At 42.0% G+C, this 25334-nt stretch overlaps 1 long non-coding RNA gene across 1 annotated transcript in view; it reads left to right on the plus strand.

The window, feature by feature from the left end:
- LOC141145806 (uncharacterized) overlaps positions 1–22483 on the plus strand; it is a 31507-nt gene extending 9024 nt beyond the window's left edge. The window contains exon 3 of the long non-coding RNA XR_012244650.1: positions 21699–22483. This is a non-coding gene — a long non-coding RNA (uncharacterized lncRNA). The remainder of the gene's footprint in view (positions 1–21698) is intronic.
- Positions 22484–25334: the final 2851 nt, after the last annotated feature.

Raw genomic sequence — 25334 nt, forward strand, 5'->3', positions numbered from 1 at the left:
TGGCCTCAAACCGAACAACAGATGAGGGCACGTCAGGCTGGGCATCGGGTACTTCAGGCTGGGCATCAGGCACCTTAGACTGGGCAGTGGATACATCAAACCGGACAGCGGGCACATCAGAGCAGACAGCGGGCACATCAGAGCAGACAGCGGGCACATCAGAGCAGACAGCGGGCACATCCGAGAAGACGGCGGGCGTATCCGAGAAGCCAGCGGGCGCATCCGAGAAGACAGCGGGCGCATCCGAGCAGACAGCGGGCGCATCCGAGCAGACAGCGGGTGCATCCGAGCAGACAGCGGGCGCATCCCAGCAGACAGCGGGCACATCCGAGCAGACAGCGGGCTCCGGGTCGTGGGGCCAAACAGCGAGCACCATAAGGGCAGGCTGGATCACGGGCACCGGCTCAACAAACTGGGTAATGGGCCCCGGCCAAGCTGGACACCGGGCACTGGTCCGGCAAGCAGAAAAAGGGCACTGGCTTAACGGACTCCGGTTTAGCAGACTGGGTAACGGGCACCGGTTTAGCAGACTGGGTAACGGGCAGCGGTTCAGCAGACTGGGTAACGGGCAGCGGTTCAGCAGACTGGGTAACGGGCAGCGGTTCAGCAGACTGGGTAATGGGCACCGGTTCAGCAGACTGGGTAATGGGCACCGGTTCAGCAGACTGGGTAACGGGCACCAAAACTTCAGGTTGACACACGGGCACCGAAACTCCAGGCTGACACACGGGCACCGAAACTTCAGGCTGACACACGGGAACCGAAACTTCAGGCTGACACATGGGCACCGAAACTTCAGGCTGACACACGGGCACCGAAACTTCAGGCTGACACACAAGCACCGAAACTTCAGGCTGACACACAAGCACCGAAACTTCAGGCTGACACACGGACACCGAAACTTCAGGCTGACACACGGGCACTGAAACTTCAGGCTGACACACCAATACCAAGACATCCGGCTGGAAGGCAGGCACCGAGACATCAGGCTGGAAGGCAAGCATCAAGACATCAGGCTGGAAGGCGGGCACATCAGACTGGAAAGCGGGCACATCAGACTGGAAGGCGGGCACATCAGACTGGAAGGCAGGCATCGAGATCATCAGGCTGGAAGGTGGGCACATCAGACTGGAAAGCCGGCACAGACAGGGAAGTGGGCGCATCAGACTGGAAAGTGGAGACATCAGGCTGGAAGGCAGGCACCGAGACATCCGGCTGGAAGGCAGGCACCGAGACATCAGGCTGGAAGGCAGGCAACGAGTCACCAGGCTGGAAGGCAGGTACAAAGACATCAGACTGAGAAGCGGGCACATTGGACGGGGAAGTGGAGACATCAAGCTGGAAGGCAGGCACCGAGACATCAGGTTGGAAGGTGGGCACATCAGACTGGAAAGCGGGCACATCAGACTGGAAGGCAGGCACATCAGACTGGGAAGCGGGCACATCAGACTGGGAAGCGGGCACATCAGACTGGAATGTGGAGACATCAAGCTGGAAAGCAGGCACTGAGACATCCGGCTGGAAGGCAGGCACCGAGACATCAGGCTGGAAGGCGGGCACATCAGACTGGAAAGCGGGCACAGACTGGAAAGCGGGCACATCAGACTGGAAGGCAGGCATCAAGACATCAGACTGGAAGGTGGGCACATCAGACTGGAAAGCGGGCACAGACTGGGAAGCGGGCACATCAGACTGGAAAGTGGAGACATCAAGCTGGAAGGCAGGCACCAAGACATCTGGCCAGAAGGCAGGCACGAGACATCCGGCTGGAGGGCAAGCATCGAGACATCTGGCTGGAGGGCAAGCATCGAGACATCTGGCTGGAAGGCGGGCACATCAGACTGGAAAGCGGGCACAGACTGAAAAGCGGGCACATCAGACTGGATGGTAGATACATCAGGCTGGAAGGCAGGCACCGAGACTTTGAGCTGGAAGGCAGGCATCAAGACATCAGACTGGAAAGCGGACACATCAGACTGGAAGGCGGACACATCAGACTGGAAAGCGGACACTTCAGACTGGAAGGCAGGCACATCAGACTGGAAGGCAGGCACATCAGACTGGAAGGCAGGCACTGAGACTTTGGGCTGGAAGGCAGGCATTAAGACATCAGACTGGGAAGCTGGCACATCAGACTGGGAAGCGGAGACATCAGACTGGAAGGTAGGCACATCAGACTGGAAGGCAGGCACCGAGACTTTGGGCTGGTAGGCAGACATCAAGACATCAGACTGGGAAGCAGGCACATCAGACTGGAAAGCGGACACATCAGACTGGAAGGTAGGCACATCAGACTGGAAGGAAGGCGCATCAGGCTGAAAAGTGGGCACATCAGGCTGGAAGGCAGGCATCGAGACTTTGGGCTGGAAGGCAGGCATCAAGACATCAGATTGGAAAGCGGGCACATCAGACTGGAAGGTAGGTACATCAGGCTGGAAGGCAGGCACATCAGGCTGGATAGCAGGCACAGGGTTGGCAGGTTTAGGTGGGTCATCAAGTTCAACTGGCATGAACAGGTTGATTGGTGTGGAGGCAGGTTGGGTTACTGGCAAGATGGTGTGGGTCGGGAAGAACTTTGGTTTCTTTTTTGGTTTAGCCACTGCAGCTTTGTACGTACGTGCAGGGTCGTAAGAAAAGTATGTAGCTGGGCAAAAGGAAGACTAAGAAACAGTGGCTGGAGGAGGGTTCTGTGGGGTTCTTACAGGTGGAGGAGAAGAGACAGGTGGATTAAAGGCAGGATAGGTGCAGCACTTGGAGACTGGGTAGTAGTATTTGGTAGCTGAGTAAACTGGGCTGTAGCTAAGGTTGCCATAGGTGACGGGGAGATAGATTTTTGGGAAGGCAGGTGTTTGATGGCAGGGCTGGAATGTTGAGGCTTAGCTAAGTGCAGGAGATCTGACCATGTCCGTAGCACAGGTTGAACAAATGATGATTCACACCCAGCCTGACTAACCAGGGATTGCACTGAATGGATGCAATCAGACAACACCTGCTGTGAACAAGCGGAATAGTGTTCCATAAAAAAGGCTGGATCATCTTCTAATAACCATACCAGGGATTCCACTTGGCCATAATTGAAGGAGGGAGAAAAATCATCGCTCCCTTGGGGAATGCATGACAGGGCTGGTTTTGCACATAACTGGATCAGGGGCTAAACATCTTCAAATGACATATACTCCTGATCCACTAGGGAGTGAGCTGATCGGATAGTTTACATCAGCTGGTCACTAGTCCACCCTTTCAAAATCTGGCGACAATATTCACCATCATCTTCTGCCAGCAGGGAATAATAACTGAATTAATTGAAATCCATATTAGCAGAACTAACAACCCGGATGGTTCCTCAGTGCAGCCACGTCTGGTCAGGGATGGCCTTGGTGTACTGTCACAGGAATTTAGTAGACCAGACTGTATGGACTGCACAGAAGGAACGAGAAACACAGGTAAGTGAAAAATAATGGTGTTTATTAAATGTGTGACAAATAAACAAAATATAACTGTGCAAAACAACCATAGACCCACAAACAAATGATATATACAAATGGATGGGAAATACCGTAATCATAACAAAAGCCAGACCGAGGTCATACACAAGGAGGTCAGTCAGATGGGAAAGGACGGGGAACCAACAGGACAGGGAGAGGATGGATGGATAGGCTGCAGGGCAGGGATCAGGGAAATCAGGAAAACGGAGGGACAGGTCCAGGATGGGCTCAGGATAGGGATCGGATCAGGTCAGGACAGGACAGGACAGATGCAGGCTTAAGGTCAAGATAACAGGCAGCAAGATCAGGGCACAGGGAGAGAGACACCAAGGCAAGGATGTGAGAGCTTGCCGGGTATTTATCAGACTCCAGTGATTTGACCTCACATTACACCTGAGCCCAGAGGGTGCTGTCTGCTCCACACTGCCGGAATGCACCCGCTGGTGGCAACCGGTACTACGACCCACCCAAGGATGCAACAGTGCCCCCAGCAGGTGAGTCCTCTTATTACAGATCTTAGGTGTTGGAAGACACCCACTGGTGAACACTGGTACTGCGATCCAGGGGACCGATAGCGCCACCAACAGGTGAACCTTTTCATGACAGCTATGCTAGAGATCATAGAGCAGCTGTGTACCATTGGAGCAGACATCAAAGATTATTATTATATTATTGCCCTGTTCCTCTGTAGCCTTCTAGAGACATATACTGCTCTCATTAACGCCTTAGAGACCAGACCCAAGCAGGAGCTGACACTGGAATATGTCAAAGGGAAATTAATTGATGAATATGACAGAAGGAAAGAAAACATGCACCGTGATGACAAAGCTCTTAAGATGTACAAAGGCACAAAGCACAACAAAAAAAGCAGAGCCTGTTTTTTGCTGTAAAAAGACCGGTCACTTTAAAAAGGACTGTTCTATCTGGAAAGCCGAGCAGTGAAAGCTAAAGCTATCCACAAAAGAAAGAGTTAAAGCAATCACAAAGGAAACTGCAGACACATCATGTCGTGGCACCTTTAAAGCGGCAAGCCACGTGTCTGGCGCATAGACTCAGGAGCGACTAGCCACATGACTAGCGATGAGACCTTCTTCACAAACATTGATTACAGTGCAAAGACAAAGTTTTCCTAGCAAACTGGAAAGCATCACCCAAGGTAAAGGCCAGGGCTACCTGAAGTGCATTACGCCAAAAGGCAAGCAGAGTATCCTCATAAAGAAAGTGCTGTATGTTCCAGAACTAGAGGACAGACTACTATCCGTGAAAAGTCTTGCAAACAACGGTCTCACAGTTAAGTTCCAGGGTGATGAATGCACAATTCACAATAATAAGCAATTCCTCACAAAAGGAAAACTGGATGACCAGCTACTGCATAAAAGGCTCATCACCACAGACCAGCAAGCCAATATAAACTTTAATGACATACACAGCAAATGTATTCACTTATGGCACAGGCAGCTGGGGCACAGAAGTCCAGAATCTATACAGGAAATTATAAAGAGAGGCTTATCAGAAGATTTAACGATAGCGCCTTGCAAAGTGCTCATGGAATGCAAGTGCTGTATTGAAGCAAAAGCCACACATGCTCCCTTTCCACAGGCATCTCAAAAAAAAAACTACCCACCCCCTGAAGCTCATGCACAGTGACGTATGCGGTTCAATGAAAACTCCCACGTCAGGCGGGAACAGATATCTACTGACTTTCATTGATTATTATTCCAGGTACACAATTACTTATCTGATAAAACACAAGAATGAAACATCAGAGAAACTTCAAGAGTTCGTTGCCATGTCTAGCAACAAATTCCAACGCAAACCAGGAATAATACGCACCAACAATGGGGGAGAATATATAAGCAAAGAATTGGCCTCATACCTGAAGAGTAAACTATAAAAACTAATTTACCGTGCTGTCTAAAAATCACAATAGCAGTCAGCACAGTAGTGAATCAATAGTAAAATATAAAAGAGTTGGAAAAGTGCAGCCCTAACAAATGAATGATTTTAGAAATCAACTAAAATCGATAAAGTGAAAAAAATTGAATGAGTATGACATAAACTCAATACACAAAAGTACAAAGAAGTGTCCATAAGTGAAACTTGGGGACCGAGAAGATTCCCTGGGGAGTGAAAAGAACAAATATATGGTCCAATAGCATTAGTGACAGTCAGTTGGGTCATAGATGTTCATCAAAAATAATTATGTAAATTGATAGGAGATCCATGACCAGAAGCACCAATCGCTTACCAGAGGGATTGAACTCATATAGGTGTACACCTAATGAGTCAATCAAGCATTATAAAGTACCCGGGATGATTCAAGCTCACTGTATGGATACAACCTCCGGAGGGATGTTCAGGACGGTGGGTGCAAGCAGATTAGATAAGAATGGGCAATCAGCCCAACCATTTAGATAGACAAAGAGAAGAAGGGGGGCACATAGCGTAATTTTGTAAGGAATAAAGGATATTTAATATAAATACAAAAGAAATACACTTACATTTCCATGGTATAAAAAGCGCTAATAAGAGGACAGTAACAGTGGAATCAGCATAGCATCCCGACACGTTTCGCCTCATAAGGCATCATCTGGGGTCCCAGGGGTGCACATATTGGACCATATATTTGTTCTTTTCACTCCCAAGGACTCTTCTCGGTCCCCAAGTTTCACTTATGGACACTTCTATGTATTTTTGTGTATTGAGTTTATGTCCTTAGCATACCCATTCAATTTTTTCACTTTATTGATTTTAGTTGATTTCTAAAATCGTTCATTCGTTAGAGCTGCACTCCTCATACCTGAAGAGACAAGGAATAGTACACCAGACAACCACACCATACACTCTTGAACAATATGGTGTACCAGAAAGGAAAGATCACACTCTTATAGAAATGGCCAGATACATGTAGTCGGATGCCAACCCACCTCACAAGTACTGGGGAGAAGCAGTTATGACTGCATCCTACCTACAGAACAGACTACCCTCAAGAGCCATTAAAAGTACTCCATTTGAGGGGGGGCGTGGTTACCGCCCTACTGCATGGATGTCTGAGAAGACAGCTCTGCTCCAGCATTAGGAATTCTAGTAAGCTGAGGTGTTAATGACTGGCCCTCTTCACACCAACTTACCCCCAAAGTGCCGCCCGATAACCCCAGATGACCCGCAAATGAAAGGAGTCATCCCAGCCGAAGAAATTACAACATTTCTTCCCGCCGACAGTCCAGAGCCCTATCCAAGATGGCGCCAGTGGCGCTTCTCCGGCCTCCTCTGGCAGGTCCATCTCAGCCACGCCGAGCCCGGGCTCACAGGGAGGCTCCATCCACCGCTCACCCAATGCCTCCATGCCACTATCCCGCAGTCCTGTGAAATCTAAGCCCCGCATTGCATGTGACCCCTACAGTGATAAGGTGAGCACGTGTCACGAATCCATGGCGGACACCAGGGAACTTGCTGTGACAATCAACACTTTCCCTACTGCTAACCAGCCCATCTCAGATACAACATTAAAGAACATGCTTGTCTCCCTCCACAGCTCCCTTCATGCTGACAAGATGGACTGTATGAGAACTGTTAAAGCTGAAGTGAGTGAATTAGGGGCAGAGTTGATCATATGGAGCAGAAAATGGGAGAGTATGCTTCCTCATACATTTCTCTGGTGGATGCTCATAATGACCAATCTGAGGAAGTGACCTGGCTCAAGGCCAAGGTGGCCGACCTCGACGACAGGTCACGTAGGAACAATGTCAAAATCCATGGTATCCCTGAAACCACTCACCCCACGCAATTATAGCAGTATGCCCGTGACCTTATGAAAGCTTTTCTGCCTGCAGTGTCTGATTCAGACTTGGTAGTTGACAGAATCCACCGTCTGCCCAAGCCTTTCCATCTCCCAGATAATATTCCCAGAGATGTTCTGATGCGGGTACACTTTTTCATGTAAAAGAGCAGTTCATGATAGTGTAAAAAGGATAGATTACTGGACAGCTGACCACCCTCTTATCTTGGTAAATCCACCGTGACCGCAATCAGAATTCTGGAGACCTCAATGACACACACACAGCAGGCAATGTGCAAAGCAAATCTGAAATCTTTATTAAGGGCTACAGTTTATAAAGAAGAAAACAAGAGGGGAGGGGTAGACCCACTCCTAGACATGATTGGTCACTAAGATCTACATCAATGTAACTATCCATCTGACACCTGTTCTACAACCAGCTAAACTTAATTATTCCCAGAATTCCTATGTGTTCATTAAAATGATTTATAACTGGTTTTGTCCAATTAAGAACACCTGTGTAGAGACCGTCTGGCACCCAGCTGTGTTAAATCAAACCCTCCTCATCTTGATAAGGTTTAACTAACTTCAAAAATAACAGATTTACGACTCTGGAAGAATGAACTTTCAATAACCCCACCAAATGTGTTATATTGTTTTTCACTATACAATCATGTGTATGTATACATAAGGTACTGTATTACTTACTATATATATATATATATATATATATATATATATATATATACACACACACACGTATATATACACACACACACATATATTTACACAAGCCAATTACTTTATTCAATATTGTCTAATTATTAATATATACATACACATGAGTGTACTTCTTATTCATCTAGCCTCAGCAGGTGCATGAAACTTAAAGAAAAACAACACCATCTAATTGGCCTTGGCAGCTGCAAGATAAGATAGAGAGGCATCATCATCTCCAAGGACATAAAGATAACACTATCTCCAAAAATACATCTGGCCCAAAAACAATGAGTTCTAATTATTAATATACACATTGAAAACTGTATTTTAACAGTTTTAATGAGGCACAAGTAGACCCTTCTTTGACCCTGTCAAACTTAATTAATGTACATAACTTACCCAAACCACCTGTTTTAAGGAGTTTTTATTGCTTGTCCTTGAAGACTTTTTATCTTTTCACCAAGCTATATTTCAACTATTGTCAGAATGTTCCTTGTCTAATCAGTGAACTTACAATGAACTATCTTAATACATTTTCGAGAACACCTGTGTACAAGTACTTGTCATAAAGCAGAGGTCATTTAAAGTTCAACACTTACGAGAACTGTAAAATGGAAGACAAAAGGTAAAATGGAGTTACAGTTGATCATATACTCTATAACAATCCCCTCTTAAGTCATGAAATTAGTTATTTTCTACAGAGTTTCTACTGTAATAAAGACTAAGGTAAGCATTACTTTTAGCACCTGGGTCTAGGGGTTCTAGTGGCTCTAGTAATTAAGCACATCATTTTACCTTAATCTCACCATCTCATCAACAGCATAAGACTCCTTCAGCCAATGGACTCCAGACACCGACTAATTACTCGCCACGGAGAGCAGAATAAGAATAACAGTTTCTTACCGTGGCCACTTGTCTGCTCAACGTGAGTTTTGTGTCTCTCTGGCTGGGAGCCCACTGGACTGCATCCGAGTCAAAAGGCACCATTCTATTAAATCAGGTTAGAGAGTTTCAAATCAAGACATTCAGATGAGATAGTAGATCCAGATCCTTATAATTAGGTAACTCTAGCTTACTACATATATAACATTTCTCATAACTTGATGTTTTGTGCATATGCATATTTGAACTTCATCAGCAACATTTTATCATGGAATGTGGTTGACCCTTCTCCTATCTCATTTTCTCCCAATGATTCTCTTTTTGACCTGTTATGTGTGTCATGTATAGGTTGTGCTCCACATATGCCTTTTATGGCACCCAAGTCCTTAGGGTGGTATATACAGTTAGTTATGATCCATGTGGGTAGGGACGCAATCAGGGTGAACAAGAATAGGAGGCACAAGGCCTTCCCAGAAGTCTGTGGTGAAATAAGCGACATCATCTTTTTCAGTCTTGACCACCTGCTTCACTCACTATTCAAGGATTTTCACTGCTTACTTCACCTCCTTTGTCTTTAATCTTCCTCTTTGTAGTTTGGTTCACCTTCTTCACATGACTGGCATGAATCCAGGCCTGTTGTCCCTCTACCAGAATAGCTGTGCGGGTAACTGCTATCACTGTGGTTGGGGGTCCGAAGGGATACTCCTGCTTCTTGGTGCGGTTCAATTGCTGTACCACTACAGTGTCACCCACCTGGAAAGGGTGTGCAGGTTCCTGTGAAGAAGAAGGAGAGGTGCAAGCAACATTTCTTCCAATTTTATCCAAAGTTTCAATAAGTTTTCTTACATATTCTTCCAGAATGAGATCAAGGTCCCCTCTTTCTAACATAAGTGGCTGTCTGGCCCATGAGGTGGGGAATGGCCTATCCATTAATAATTCAAAAGGAGAGTATCCTGTTTTCTTAGAGGGTGTCATTCTTACCTCAGCCAGAAATTCTGGGAGGACCTTCTTCCAATTGGTATACATACCTCCAGTGTCCTTCCTGATCTTATCCTTAATGGTTCTGTTCATCCTTTCCACTATACCTGAACTTTGAGGGTGATAAGGTATGTGAAACTTCCAGTCAATTTTGAGCGTTTTTACTAGATCTTGGCAGACTTTGGCCACAAATGCAGGGCCATTGTCTGAGTTGATCTGAAGCGGGCATCCCCATCTGGGAATGATTTCTTGTGTGAGAATTCACAATCACTACTGTTTTTGCATCTTCCTTTGTTGTTACAAACACCTCTAACATGTCCACTATTACAAGTAGGTATTCTTGTCTTCTTACCTAACTTAAGCATGTGTGTGAAATCAATTTGTAAATGAGTGAATGGTATGGATGGATATATTAGGTGTTCATGTTTCGCCTTATGAGGGTTACTGGAATTGTTCCGAATGCATGTGATGCATCTGCAAACATATGCCTTAACAAGAGAGAGAAGACCTGGAATGAAATAATCCTTGTCTAATAATTCACATGTGACCTGCCAGCCTCTGTGTCCTACACCATGGTATTGTGAAATGAACAAAGGAGCACTTGCTACAGGAATACATGGTCTTCCCTCTTGGCAGACAAGGCCAGTTTCTGGGCTTTTCTGCACACCTACTGCATTCCATTGTTGGATGTCTTTGTCTGTAGCATATGTTTGGAGATCATGCAATGTTTGATCTAGGATTGAGATTTCAGATGAGACCAATGGCATTTGGATGTCTGCTGGCTGTGTGGATGCTGCCTCTCTTGCTGCTTTGTCAGCTAAAGCATCTCCCTTGGCTATGTCATCTGGCTGACCTGTATGTGTCTTACAGTGCAATATAGCAATGGATTTTGGTAGTTAAATGGCTTCTAACAGGCTTGTGACAAGTGTGGAATGTGAAATTGATTCACCATCTGTTGCTATGTAGCCCCTCCTTTTCCATATAACTCCAAAATCGTGCGCAACACTGAAAGCATACTTGGAGTCTGTGTAAATGTTTACATCCTGCCCTTCAAAAAGCTGACAAGCTCTAGTAAGGGCTATAAGTTCTGCAGCTTGTGCTGATTGGAATGGGACAGGGTTTGCTTCCAGTATTTTATCAGGCAGCTGAACAACAGCATACCCTGCATGGTATGTGTTATCATTTGGTCTTGAACAAGACCCATCCACAAAGACATTCTGTACTCCAGGGAGAGCAGTTATAAACATGTCTGGTCTCTGGGATGTATCTTGGTGAATGAGGTCCATGCATTCATGTCGAGGAACTACCTCATCTTCCTCACCTTTCAAGCCTAGCAAGGCATTTAGGATTGGAGCTGGGCCAGAAGTGGGAGAGGCATATTTTATCTCAAGTTTTGGGTTAGAAAGTAAAATTACTTCATAACCACTCAGCCTGTGGGCTGACATGTGCTGGGTATGGATATTCTTTAGTAGAATGGATGCCCTGTACTGGCATAGGTACAACCCTTGGGGAAAAAAAAATGATAGGGCGCAGTTTGCCCTCCATGGTTTTGCGCTAGGACTCCCATTGTGGTTTTACAGTTGTCCCTAGCAAAAGGTGATACCCTTTGCTATACTCAGAGAGGCCAAGACCAGCAGCTGTTATCATAGGTATTTTGAGGTATACAAAAGCATTATACATTTCATAATTCCATTTTATACAATCTGGCATGTCAGTACCTGTGGTTTGTCTCAGGAGATTATCATAGTAGGAACAATCAGGTATCCATTGGCGGCAGTAACCAATCATACCAAGAAAGGATAGCTTGTCCTTTTTAGTGAGTGGGCGGGGCAGACCCATGAGAGTCACAGCTCTCTTGTGACTGATTTTCCTTTCTCCTTTGGAGAGTACAAAACCAAGGTATTCAACAGTTTCCTGACAGCAATGAAGTTTCTTTTTGGAAACTTTATGACCATTATCTACCAACCAATGTAGCAGATCTGAACCATCCTCTTTGCAGGCTACCTGGCTTGGGCTACATATCAATCAACATATTGGAGTAGGACAGAACGATGGCAGGGAGTCCAAGACCGCAATGTGGACTGGAGCACAACTGAGTAGACTACAGGGGAGTCTACATAACCCTGGGGCATTCTACACCATGTCATCTGGCGATTTTTTTTTTTAAACAGAAAGCAAGGATTGGCTGTGACTCCTCTTCCACAAGGACGCTAAAAAATGCATTTGTTAAATCAATCACAGAAAAATACTCTGCATCAGATAAAAAAAGAGAAAATCTGCTGCGCTCAAACAAAAAAAAACTCAAAAGCGGCTAACACAATATTGCTGGGTACAATAACAAAAAAATAGGGGTAAAAGTGTAGCGCTAATTAATGGTGGTGATTAAAGACATATAGATACATTCAATAGCACAAAAAATTGCAGTCCATCTGGAAAACTCCAATAAGATAGAAAATAGGAGAACCGTCACCAACACCAGACACAACTGACTCTTACCACCAGCGTATAGGACATACACATTGGGCAAACGGCTGAAAAGCCAAATTCACACCTCCTTATTCATCTAACGGTCCACCAATTGGGCAAGGAATCCTCTACCATAGACCCACCAGAGACAGATGGCTGTATCTTTTCAATCTCGGCTAGGAGATAAACTCCACAGGAACAGCTCAGTGGTTACATATAAAGGGATGAAAGAACAATCTCATTGTGCAGACATCCAAAAAATCGATCATTTATTGCAAAAAAGAAATGGATATAAACTCACATTTAGCAAATAAAAAACAAGCATAAGCCAAAATAACGTTTCCAGCGCTTCCTACCAAGATGGCGGCCACTCCTCTGTCCACGATACGTCACTCGTCCCTCGTTCACCCGACGTTTCATCACAAACGTGCATCATCAGGGGCACCCCTGATGCACAATCGATTTTTTGGATGTCTGCGCAATGAGATTGCTCTTTCATCCCTTTATATGTAACCACTGAGCTATTCCTGTGGAGTTTATCTACCAGCCGAGGTTGAAATGATACAGACATCTCTCTGGTGGGTCTAGGATAGAGGATTCCTTGCCCAATTGGTGGACCGTTCGATAAATAAGGAGTTGTGAATTTGGCTTTTCAGCCATTTGCTCAATGTGTATGTCCTATACACTGGCGGTAAGAGTCAGTTGTGTTGGGTGTCGGTGACGGTTCTCCTATTTTCTATCTTATTGGAGTTTTCCAGATGGACTGCATTTTTTTTGTGCTATTGAATGTACCTATATGTCTTTAATTACCACCATTAATTAGCGCTACACTTTTACTCTGCATCGGATGGTATGGAGGTAAGGAGTGATGGCACATCAGGCACTACAGGCGCAATGGGCACCACCAGGTTATTTACAGCTCAAAGGTCTTGAACAAATCTATAACTGCCATCCGGCTTTTTAACTGGGTTGATGGGTGTGTTGTAGGGGGATACAACTTCTTTTAGAATGCCTTTCTTTAAGAAGTGTTCTACCATAGGGGCAGTGCCTTTCTCTTTTTCTTTTGACAATGGGTACTGTTTGTGATAAATAGGTTGTGCCCATTCTTTGAGGGTGGCCTTGTATGGGGTGCAGGAGATGAGCCGTACATCTAGAGCACTCTCTGACCATACTTTGTCAGAATCACTGAGGATTCCTGTGTCTGTCTCTTGCACTTGAGTATTCAGTGGGCAGTTACTGTTTTTTCCTTTGCTATATCAAAACATCCTGCAGCATCTTTTTCTGTTAATATTTTCTGAAAAACATCCAAAGTACTTGTTGGCCATTCAGAAATCATTTGCCTGACTATTAAGCCCATCTCTGGTTTTAGGTTAGATATGCAAGTCTGAATCATCAGACTAGTCATATCTTCCTGCAAGGATAACCCAGCCTCTTGAGTCCAGGTATCCATGAATCTCTTCCAAAAATCCAAAACTGACTCTCTTGACTTTTGTTTGCATGCTATGACAGTGGGGAGGGAAGACTTTTTTTAAAAGCACTTGTCATTTCTTTCTCAATTTCTTCCCATATTGTCTCCCACTCTTAGTCTTAGAGGGGGTTATATGTTCTTTAAGCTCATCTGATTTCTCTTGTAACTCCTTAAGTATTGCATGAGCTTCCTCCAATGTCTTCTGATAAAGTTTATTTTTTTTTTTTTTTTTAGTGTAGTTCTATGTCTCCCTAAAGCACCCTGCTCTCTAGTTTCTGTGTCAGAATCCCCTGAAACATCAGAATCCATTTGACTGACAGTCACTATGGGACTTTCTGATCTATCTTCCTGTTGCTGCATAACTTGTTGTTGCTTCTGAACCGGGGCAGGGGCTTGTTGCTGTTAAGCTGGGCTAATTCCCTAAATGGGCCCCTTAGAGATATAGAGTACTAATGAACTGTCACAAAAGTGATTTAACTGTGTTTCTGATTTTACGTGCACAGCTGTGTCCAAAATGGCACTTTACTTTTTAATCTCCTACACACATATTTTTTTTTCTGTTCTATTGTTTTTCTGTTCTAGTCTTTTCTATTAGAATTCGATTTCATTCTATTTCATTCTGTTTCTGTATAACCATTTACGGAATTTCAAATTAAATTCAAATTATAGAATGATTTCGCATTCAAATAGAAAAGATTAGAATAAAATAGAAAAGAATAGAAAAGAATAGAAAAACAATAGACCAGCATAGAAAAAAAATAAAAATAAAAAAAATATATATAAATATATATACCGTATTTATCGGCATATAACACGCACTTTTTTCCCCTTAAAATCAGGGGAAAATCATGGGTGCGTGTTATACGCCGATCCCTTGCGATCCTGAGCTGACAGATCTTCAAAATCGCCGACCGCGATTTGAAAATGGCGCCGAAATACACAGAGCTGGTCCTCGGCTCTTCTCGGCCACTTTCGGCTTCACTCGAGCGCCGCCCGAACCTAGCCGAGTGTACTCGGCTAGGTTTGGATAGCTCCGCTCACAGTCACGCCCATCCCGGGCGGGACTACGAGTGGAGCCGAAAGTGAATGAGAGCCGCCGAGAAGAGCCGAGGACCGGCTCTGTGTATTTTGGCACCGGCGGCACCATTTTCAAATCGCGGTCGGCGATTTTGAAGCTCAGGATCGCAGGGGATCACAGGATTTTCAAACTGCGAGCTGCAAGGCTGCACTGGGGCAAGGCTGCACTGGGATAAGGCTGCAATGACACTGGGAAGGCTGCACTGACAAGGCTGCACTGACAAGGCTGCACTGACAAGGCTGCACTGACATGGCTGCACTGGGGCAAGGCTGCACTGAGAAGGCTGCAATAATGGGCATTTAAATGTAAGTTTTTTTCCCTTAAACTTCCCTCCTAAAAGTTTTTTTTTCCTTAAAATTCCCTCCTAAACTTGGGGTGCGTGTTATACGCCGGTGCGTGTTATACGCCGATAAATACGGTAATTTTTTTTGTATTATTCTCTTCTATTGTTTTTTTATGCTTTTCTTTTCTATTATTTTATATTCTATAATAGTCTTTTCAATTCAAATTCATTCTATACGAAATTCGAATTTCGGAACATGGCTTCTGAAGTTTGAAAAGTTTGAAAAGTTTTGGCTTCTGAAGTTTGAATTTCTTATAGAATGAATTCGAATTTGAATAGAAAAGATTAGAACAGAAAATAACAGAAAAGAATAGACTAGAAAAACAATAGAACAGAATAGAAGAAAATATAATATATATATATATATATATATATATATATATATATATATATATATATATATATATATATATATATATATATATATAATATATTATATTTTCTTCTGTTCTATTGTTTTTCTAGTCTATTCTTTTCTATTATTTTCTATTCTATTCTAATCTTTTATATTTTTGATTCCGGTCTATATGAAATTCGAATTTTGGAAGATGTTTTATATATATATATATATATATATATATATATATATATATATATATATAAATTTTTCTATTCTGTTTCATTGTTTTTCTATGCTATTCTTTTCTATTCTAAACTTTTCTATTCGAATTTGAATTCATTCTATATGGAATTCGAATTTCGGAAGATGGCTTCTGAAAGTGGAATTTCGTATAGAATGAATTCGAATTTGAATAGAAAAGATTAGAATAGAAAATAATAGACTAGACAAACAATAGAACAGAATAAAATATAATATATATAATTTTTTGTATTCTGTTCTATTGTTTTTCTAGTCTTTTCTCTTCTACTCTATTCTAATCTTTTCTATTCAAATTCGAATTCATTTTATAGGAAATTCAAATTTCGGAAGATGGTTTTATATATATATACATATATATATATATTATACATATACACACACACATATACTGTATATATATATATATATATATATATATATATATATATATATATATATATATATATATATATATATATATAAAACCATCTTCCGAAATTTGAATTTCTTATAATATGAATTCGAATTTGAATAGAAAAGATTAGAATAGAGTAGAAGAGAAAAGACTAGAAAAACAATAGAACAGAATAGAATAAATTATATATATTATATTTTATTCTGTTCTGTTCTATTGTTTGTCTAGTCTATTATTTTCTATTCTAATCTTTTCTATTCAAATTTGAATTCATTCTATACGAAATTCCACTTTCAGAAGCCATCTTCGAATTTCGTATAGAATGAATTCAAATTCGAATAGAAAAGTTTAGAATAGAATAGAAAAGAATAGCATAGAAAAACAATGAAACAGAATAGAAAATTATATATAGATATATATATATATATATCTATATATATATATATATATATATAAAACATCTTCCAAAATTCGAATTTCATATAGACCGAAATCAAATTTGAATGTAAAAGATTAGAATAGAATAGAAAATAATAGAAAAGAATAGACTAGAAAAACAATAGAACAGAATAGAAGAAAATATAATATATATATTATATTTTCTTCTATTCTGTTCTATTGTTTTTATAGTCCATACTTTTCTATTATTTTCTGTTCTAATCTTTTCTATTCAAATTCGAATTCATTCTATACGAAATTCAAACTGCAGAAGCCATGTTCCGAAATTCGAATTTCGTATAGAATGAATTTGAATTTGAATTGAAAATACTATTATAGAATATAAAATAATAGAAAAGAAAAGCATAAAAAAACAATAGAAGAGAATAATAAAAAAAATTATATATATATATACATACATATATATATATTTACACAAGCAATATTGTAAAACTATTAATATATATATATATATACATACATACACAAGTGTACTTCTTATTCATCTAGCCTCAGCAGGTGCACAAAACTTAAAGAAAAACAACACCATCTAATTGTCCTTGGCAGCTGCAAGTTAAGATAGAAAGACATCATCTCCAAGGACATAAAGATAACACTATTTCCAAAGATACATCTGGCCCAAACACAACGAGTTCTAATTATTAATATACACATTGAAAACTGTATTTTAACAGTTTTAATGAGGCACAAGTAGACCTTTCTTTGACCCTGTCAAACTTAATTAATGTACTGTACATAACTTTCCCAAACCACCTGTTGTAAGGAGTTTTTCTTGCTTGTCCTTGAAGACTTTTTATCTTCTCAATAGCTATATTTCAACTATTGTCAGAATGTTCCTTGTCTAATCAGTGAACTTACAACTATCTTAATACATTTTCGAGAACACCTGTGTACAAGTACTTGTCATAAAGCAGAGGTCATTTAAAGTTCAACACTTACAAGAACTGTAAAATGGAAGACAAAAGACAAAATGGAGTTACAGTTGATCATATACTCTATAACAGATAGTTTTCCGCAAAAATCAGCAGCCGCTTGAGCAGTAATCTTCCTTCCAACTTTTTGCTGACCTCTCGCAATTTACTATGCAGAAACGCAAGTCCCTATTACCTGTCACAAAAGCACTGCGCAATCATGACATCACTTATTGCTGGGGCTACCCATCAGAATTGACCATCACACGTGATGGTAACACGGCAGTGATCAATAACCTTGATGAAGGGTTCAAAATGCTTCATGCCTGGGACATTCTTCCTGAGCAGACTAATGAAGGATCACCCTCTGCTTTAAAGATGGATACTCAGAGCACCTGGCATGTAGTGTCACACAAGAAGAAGAACAAAAAGAATAACAGCGGAACACCTTGGCTATCACACTCATAACACTCTACTTGATTCCTATAGTACTGTAACGTTTACAGTGCACAGACTTTCCCCTCCTAAGGAATGTGCAGAAATTCTGCCATCAGATTCATGTTAGAATCTACCTTTTTATTTATTTATTTTATTTATTTGAGGTACTTATATAGCGCTGTCAATTTACGCAGCGCTTTTACATATACATTGTACATTCACATCAGTCCCTACCCTCAAGGAGCTTACATTCTAAGGTCCCTAACTCACATTCATACATACTAGTGACAATTTAGACAGGATCCAATTAACCTAACAGCATGTCTTTGGAGTGTGGGAGGAAACCGGAGTACCCAGGGGAAACTCACGCAGGCACAGGGAGAACATGCAAACTCCAGGCAGGTAGTGTTGTGGTTGGAATTCGAACCAGCAACCCTTCTTACTGTTGGGTGAAAGTGCTATCCACTACACCACTGTGCCGCCCCACCCTAAGCTACGTGCCAATCGGTATGCAATTGCTCTGCGTGTTGGCAGATTGCATGCAGATTGTTTGCTAACAGATCTGCCAGACGGAGATCTGTGTGTGTGGTGGCTCAGCAGACCAGTCTGCGGACAAACTGTTGGGTGGTGGCAGGCTATCGTTTATTGTGTGTCTGGTGTGTGGGTGTGGGGACAGTGGGAAGAGTGATTAACACTGGGGTTAAAGCTTGCAGGATAGCTGGAGGAACCCCAGAAGTGTGTAGTAATTGCTAGACTGCTCCCCAACCCTTAGAGTGCACCAGATTGTATGTAAGATTATTATCTGCCTGTGTGTGGTCAGCGAGGATCGTGGTGACGTCAGCACGTCGCTCCTCCCCAGCCGACCACCACGATCCTCGCTGATCCCGGAAGATACGGGTAGCAGTGTGTAGCCGGCCGGCTACTGTTTACGCAATTCTTTTTCTACTGCACTGTGAGTGTGATTCTTTTAACTTTTTATAAATAAAGTGTTTTAAACTTGTTACGCTATGGGAGCTTCTGTTATCTTTACATGACAAACGAGTGACCATTTGCTACATTGAGGATTCCCATCATAGAGGTCCATGAGTGTCACTTCCTCGGTCCATACCTGAGGCTGGGGGTACACAGCCACATGCCTGCTTGATCTCCCGAAAAGAGATCCAAAGAGTCGGTAAGGGGCCATTCTTTACATCGGTGGAAGAGCTTTCCTATTATCACTGAATCCTGGGTGATTTAACCATATGTCACACACCATTCGGATGTTCACCACTTTTTCCCTGGCATAAAATTTTGCACCTTTATGAACTGTACACTCTTATGCACCTTATATTTGGACTTTATGTTATTTATCAGCAATTATTTTAGTTTTGAATGTGTGGGTCATGATACCACTGTTATAACCCACGTATAGAAATTTACACTATACTTTTCAGGATACTTTCACTATTGTATTTGTTTCATGTCACTTATTGCAGCGCAGCCTTTTTAATCATGATGGTGCTTAAAGTAGTTTCCTTTAATATCCATGGACTAAATCATCCAGCAAAAAGATCCTCGGTCTGGAAAGAAGCCCTGAAGCCGCACACCGATATCCAGTGCATACGGGAGGCACACTTTCTAGCCTCCAACCCACCTACTTTCCAACATAAAAACTTCCCCTATATATTCCTGGCCTCAGCTCCAAGAAAAACAAAGAGGAGTAATCATCTCCATTAAGGATTCTGTTGCCTTTGAGATACAAGCAGACCCAGAAGGGAGGTATTTTATCTTAGTTGGCAAATTCAACAACTGAACTTATACAGTTGTAAATCTTTATGCACCCAATACTCATCAACTTCGCTTCATAAAAAGAGTGTTTAACAAAGCCACAGAAATCAGAAAAGGTGGTCTGCTCATGTGTGGAGATTACAATATTACAGTGGACTACAAAGTGGAAACTACTATTAGATCTAAATGCCCTTTACCTATGCTACAATCTTTACTCCATGCGGAGGATGTTTATGATGCTTGGAGGTGTCAACGAGCACGATTATACATTCCACTCCTCCAGGCATAATACATACTCACGCATTGACCTGATTATTGTTGATAGAAATATGTTGCAGGCTATATCCTCCTCCAATATACATGACATCTCGTGGTCTGACCACGCACCTGTCTAAATAACGGTGATGGAGAAAGATGCCTGCTTATGTGTGGAGGGCTAACTCTCGCCTAATCATGTGGCCTCCATAACTAACCACCTAAATGCATACTTTGCACTAAATACTGGATCGGTGTCCAACCCCTTTACTCTGTGGTGCACCCACAAGACTTTTATTAGAAGGATTATCTTGCAAATAAGTTCAGGGGTTAAAAGGCAGAGGACACAAAGATTGGACTGCTTGCTTGGAGATATTAAAACCTTAGAAATTCAAAACAAAGACACAGCAAACGCTGACCTAGCGAATAAGTTAGCTAAGCTTCGCTCTGATCTCAGATTCATGCTCATAGAACAATACGATAAGCATATTAACTCCCTGAAGCTGACACACTATTCGTCCGGAAACCAAGCTGGAAAATTGCTAGCCCAGAGGTTGAAAATAACTTATCTAATTTGAGCAACAGATAAAAGCAAAATTTTTCATCCAAAAGATATAGCAGATTCCTTTGCTGAACATTATTCCTCCCTTTACAACCTTAAAGATGATCCCAGTACCCCTCAGCCTTCAGATGCAGCCATTCAAACTTTTCTAGCATACATTAAGCTCCCCTCTCTGTCACAGACACAATTGCTGACCTTAAATGCACCCGTAACTCAGACTGAGATCCAAAGAGCGATTAAAACCCTGCCTTGTGGCAAGTCCCTAGGTCCACATGGGCTAACAAATTACTATTACAAGATATTTCAAACATATCAAGACGTGGTTCACATCCAACCCAAATGTTCCCTGGTGTAACATTGAACAAGCCTTAAGCCCTACTTTGGACTTTCGTTACCTACTACTCCTCGACATCTGGAAACCATTCCCCCTGCAGCATCTTCCACTTACCATACAAGCCTCATTAATTGCTTGCAGAGATCTCCATAGATCCACATCCTTATACTCTAAAATGATTGATGTCTATCAATATTCTAACATTGCACTTCTGGATTGGCAGAACAAAGGCATCACCCACGTTGCTGATCTATTCAACAATAACCGCCTTAAGACCTTTGATACACTTAAAAGAGAATTTTGCCTAACCCCTATAGACTACTATAAGTATTATCAAATCTCCCATTTTCTGGGATCTTTAAAGACCCACCATATATATATATTCATGACACGGTCTGGCAATACTATACATCATCACCTATAACCTCTAAAGGCATAACCCTTTTCTATAATCTCTTCCAGCACAAGTTCACCTTTATTAAATCATCCCCCTATCAAAAATGGGAAGCAGACTAAAAACTTCACACCCTTGCAATGGCAAACCGCCCTCAGAACAATATATAAAGCCTCTAAGTGTGTAAATCATTGGGAACTCTCCCAAAAAATAGCACTGAAGTGGTACCTCACACCGTACAGGATGTCCAAATTTTCCAAAATGAATTCCCCTTTGTGTTGGAGGAACTGTGGGGAAGTGGGGAATATTATGCATGTGTTCTGCTCTTGTAAGCACTTAACCAGCTTTTGGAACAGCATATTCTGACAAATCTCTTCTATTACAGGCATCTTTCCAGCTCCGGACCCTGGGCTGGCTTTATTAAACCTGAGTGTTGAGGCCTTCCCTCCATACTTTCGCACCGTGGGTACACAGCAGCCAGATCACTAATAACGAGAAATCGGAAATCCAATACAGTACCCAATGTATCTGAAGCTCTCGAAGCTGTGCAGTCTCACTATACTTATGAATCCTTACTGGCCAACAATTGTGGCACTAGGAAGAAATTTGACACGCAGTGGGAGATCTGGAGGGAAAGGCTTAATACAGCCCACTGATGTGTTCGATTCGGTTACTTTACACTACTGATAACTATATTTTGATTCAGTTGCCTTCCCATATCCAATTGATAGCTTAAGAATGTCCATCTCAATGTTACTTCTAATATATATATATATATATATATATATATATATATATATATATATATTGTCATGAAGCTTGGAATAGTGGCTGATTCATAATGCTGGGACAAATACTGTTAGGAGACGCTGATGTCAATTCCAGCCACTTGTCTGTCTGTTGCCTGCTAGAATGTGTATTGTAAATAAGTCTACTATGGGATCTAAGAGTCATTAGATCCCCATTGTTGTTTGTGTTAATTAACTCTGCTATTGTGTGAAGAAGAGTCTGTGTTGATTTGTGATAATGTTGATTGTGTTTTCTGAGCTACAAGACGGCCAGTCTGGCCTAAAGGTCATGTCTGAGTCATCTAGGCTGTCTAAAGGGATTAGTTAATTAGCCCATGTTAATTAGGTTTCTTGTCACAGGTGTATGTTCAGAGTAATATGAGCCGGAGGTATGCACCTCCACTTTTAGTGTATAAAAGAGCCTGTATTTTGCAATAAAAGAGATTCCTGGTTGAACTTACATACAGCCTGCCTGGTGTTTGTTCTGAGCTACATAACTGGATTAGAACGGCACATAGCTGTAGTTCTAGTCCCGGAGCATCGGATGACCGAACCATCAGATGTTGCAATCTGCAGTCAGATTCTATAGCAGCAGAGGAGTGTCGGGAGAGTGGAATCGAGCGAGCAGGGGCTCGTTACATATATATATATATATATATATATATATATATATATATTTTTTTTTTTTTTTTTTTTTTTTTTTACTTTATCATACCTTCGTTTCACTTTCATTTCCTTTTTTTTTTCATTTTCATTTTTATTATTTGATTAATATTCTATTACTAAGGTTAAATGTTCCCTGTACATCTGTACTGTTTACAAATGACTCTGTCATTTATCTTATGGAGTTTACCCCTTATCTCTTGTACACTTTATACAGTTTTATACTCTGTTTTAAATTGTGAAATTTCTCAATAAAAACAATTTAAAAAAAAAATACTCCATTCAAAATGTGGCATGGACCAAAGCCTAGCATGGGGCACATCAGAGTGTTTGGATGTCTATGTTCCAAGTGAAAAGCGATCTAAGCTGGAGAACAGAGCCATAAAGGGCATTCTAGTAGGCTACAGTGAGCAAACTAAGGGTTACAGAATTCTACACCCAAAGATTTACAAAGTGACAATAAGCCGTAGTGTTTATTTTGATCAGAGACCATTATCAGAAACACCAATCCCTGAAAGCTGTGAAGTGAAAATGCCAAGCAAACCAGAAGAAAAGCGAACCTGTGCAGGAGTCAGAACAAGAGGTGGAACTCACATTGCCTAAATCAAGTTCCCCACCAGATCCGACTGAACTGTCTGAAGTCAGAAGATCCGCTTGGACTACAAAGGGGATACCACTCCACAATCTGTCATACACTGTCAAAACACACAGCATACTCGAACCAACATCCTGGGAAGGCATAGAAAAACTGCCTAAACGTGAAGCCAATAAAAGGAGAAAAGCAGCAGAAGAAGAATTAAAGTCACTTCAAGAAAATAAAACCTGGACACTCACAGAGCTCCTTTCTAACCGCAAAACTATAGGGAGCAAGTGGACCGTCAAAGTAAAGTCAGACGCAGAAGGGAATATCCACAAATACAAAGCCAAACTAGTTGTCAAGGCTTACTCTCAGAAATTGAAACACCTAGACGTTAAAACTGCTTTCCTATATGGAGACATTAAGGAAGATCTCTACATGGAGCAACCACCAGGGTTTGTCCAAGGAGACAACCTTTTGTGTATTTTTCAGCATCTATGGTCTTAAAGTGACATTAAAGGTTATTTTTTTTTAAAATAACAAACATGTCATACTTACCTCCAGCTCGTTTTGCACAGAGTGGCCCTGATCCTCGACTTCTGGGGTCCCTCGGCGGCTCTCGCAGCTCCTCCCCACAGCAGATAACCCCCTGGGAGAAGCTCTCTCCTGGGGGGTTACCTTGCGGGTGTGCTCCCGAGTCCAGCATTCAGCGTCCATAGAGGCCGAATGCAGGACTCGGCCCTGCCCCCCAGCGCCCGAGTCATTGGATTCGATTGACAGCAGTGGGAGCCAATTCCCATTTTTGAAGACAACCAGGGTTGTATAAAGCTTACGAAATCAGAAAGGGTCAACCCTAGAACCAAACACATCAACGTCACCTACTGAGAGACAATCAAAAGCAAGGTGATGACTGCTGATGCATTTACTAAACCTTTGTTGAAGGAACGTCATAGTTATATCCAGAAGCTGAATGTAATTTGATAAAAAGTGCATGCTGTTGAGAAGGGGTGTTGGAAGAACAACATGTAATGTAAAGTACTGTGAACTATATAGTGTATGCATTGTACCTTTCTATCCAGCAGGTGGCACTGCAGTATGACAGTGTGTACTCTATGGTACAAAGTAATAACAGGATGTACCGTCTGTATCTAAATATGTACTTGTATGCTCATTGTTCCTGTTCTCTTCTTGTTCTATGATAAAAGGCATGTAATATATTTCTCTATAAAAGTTAAGCCGTTTGCTGTATCCAAGAAGCTTCCACATCATGATTTTAATACTCAGCTAATACTCACCTCAGCTAAATTGGATGCCACCAGGCATGAGTGGTTAGAGATGTCAACACTCTCTCAGAAGGCCTTATGGTTCAGAAACCTCCCCAGAAAGTTGGACACAACTAACTCCAGAAGGAGTACAAACCTTGTGTCAAGAGGTGCAGTACTGCACAACAAAAAGTTTCCCTCTGCAATCTAACACTGAAGGCTCTAGTCTAGAGAGTCAAAACATAGACCTGCTATAAATAGATACTCTAAAAGAAGCACAATTAGTCCACAGGGAGTGGAATCTGTTGCAGTTGAGAGAAAGGGTGGTCTCTGAAGGGGCCCTTTAGACAACGCTGACGACAGATGGCAGCTGTTTCCATCAGAAAAACACAGAGAGACCATATTAACAGCTTTACATGATGAGCATGGCCACCTAGGCCCAGAGAGGACTTTCAAGCTAATCAGAGACTGCTTCTATTGTCCTTATATGCAAGTTGAAGTTGAGGGCTACTGTCACTCTTGCCTAAGGTGTATTCAGCGAAAGACTTTACCAACCAAAGCTGCACCTATGGGCCATCTCCAAAGTCAAGGACCAATGGATTTGGTGTGCATTGATTTTCTGTGTCAGGAGCCTGACTCAAATGGGCAAGGAAATATCCCGGTAGTAACCGACCACTGTACCGTGTTCCCAACCAAAGACCAGCAAGCTTCAACTGTAGCCAAAGTTTTTG

Source organism: Aquarana catesbeiana, linkage group LG05, assembly GCF_042186555.1.
Source record: "Aquarana catesbeiana isolate 2022-GZ linkage group LG05, ASM4218655v1, whole genome shotgun sequence".
Classification (NCBI taxonomy): domain Eukaryota; kingdom Metazoa; phylum Chordata; class Amphibia; order Anura; family Ranidae; genus Aquarana; species Aquarana catesbeiana.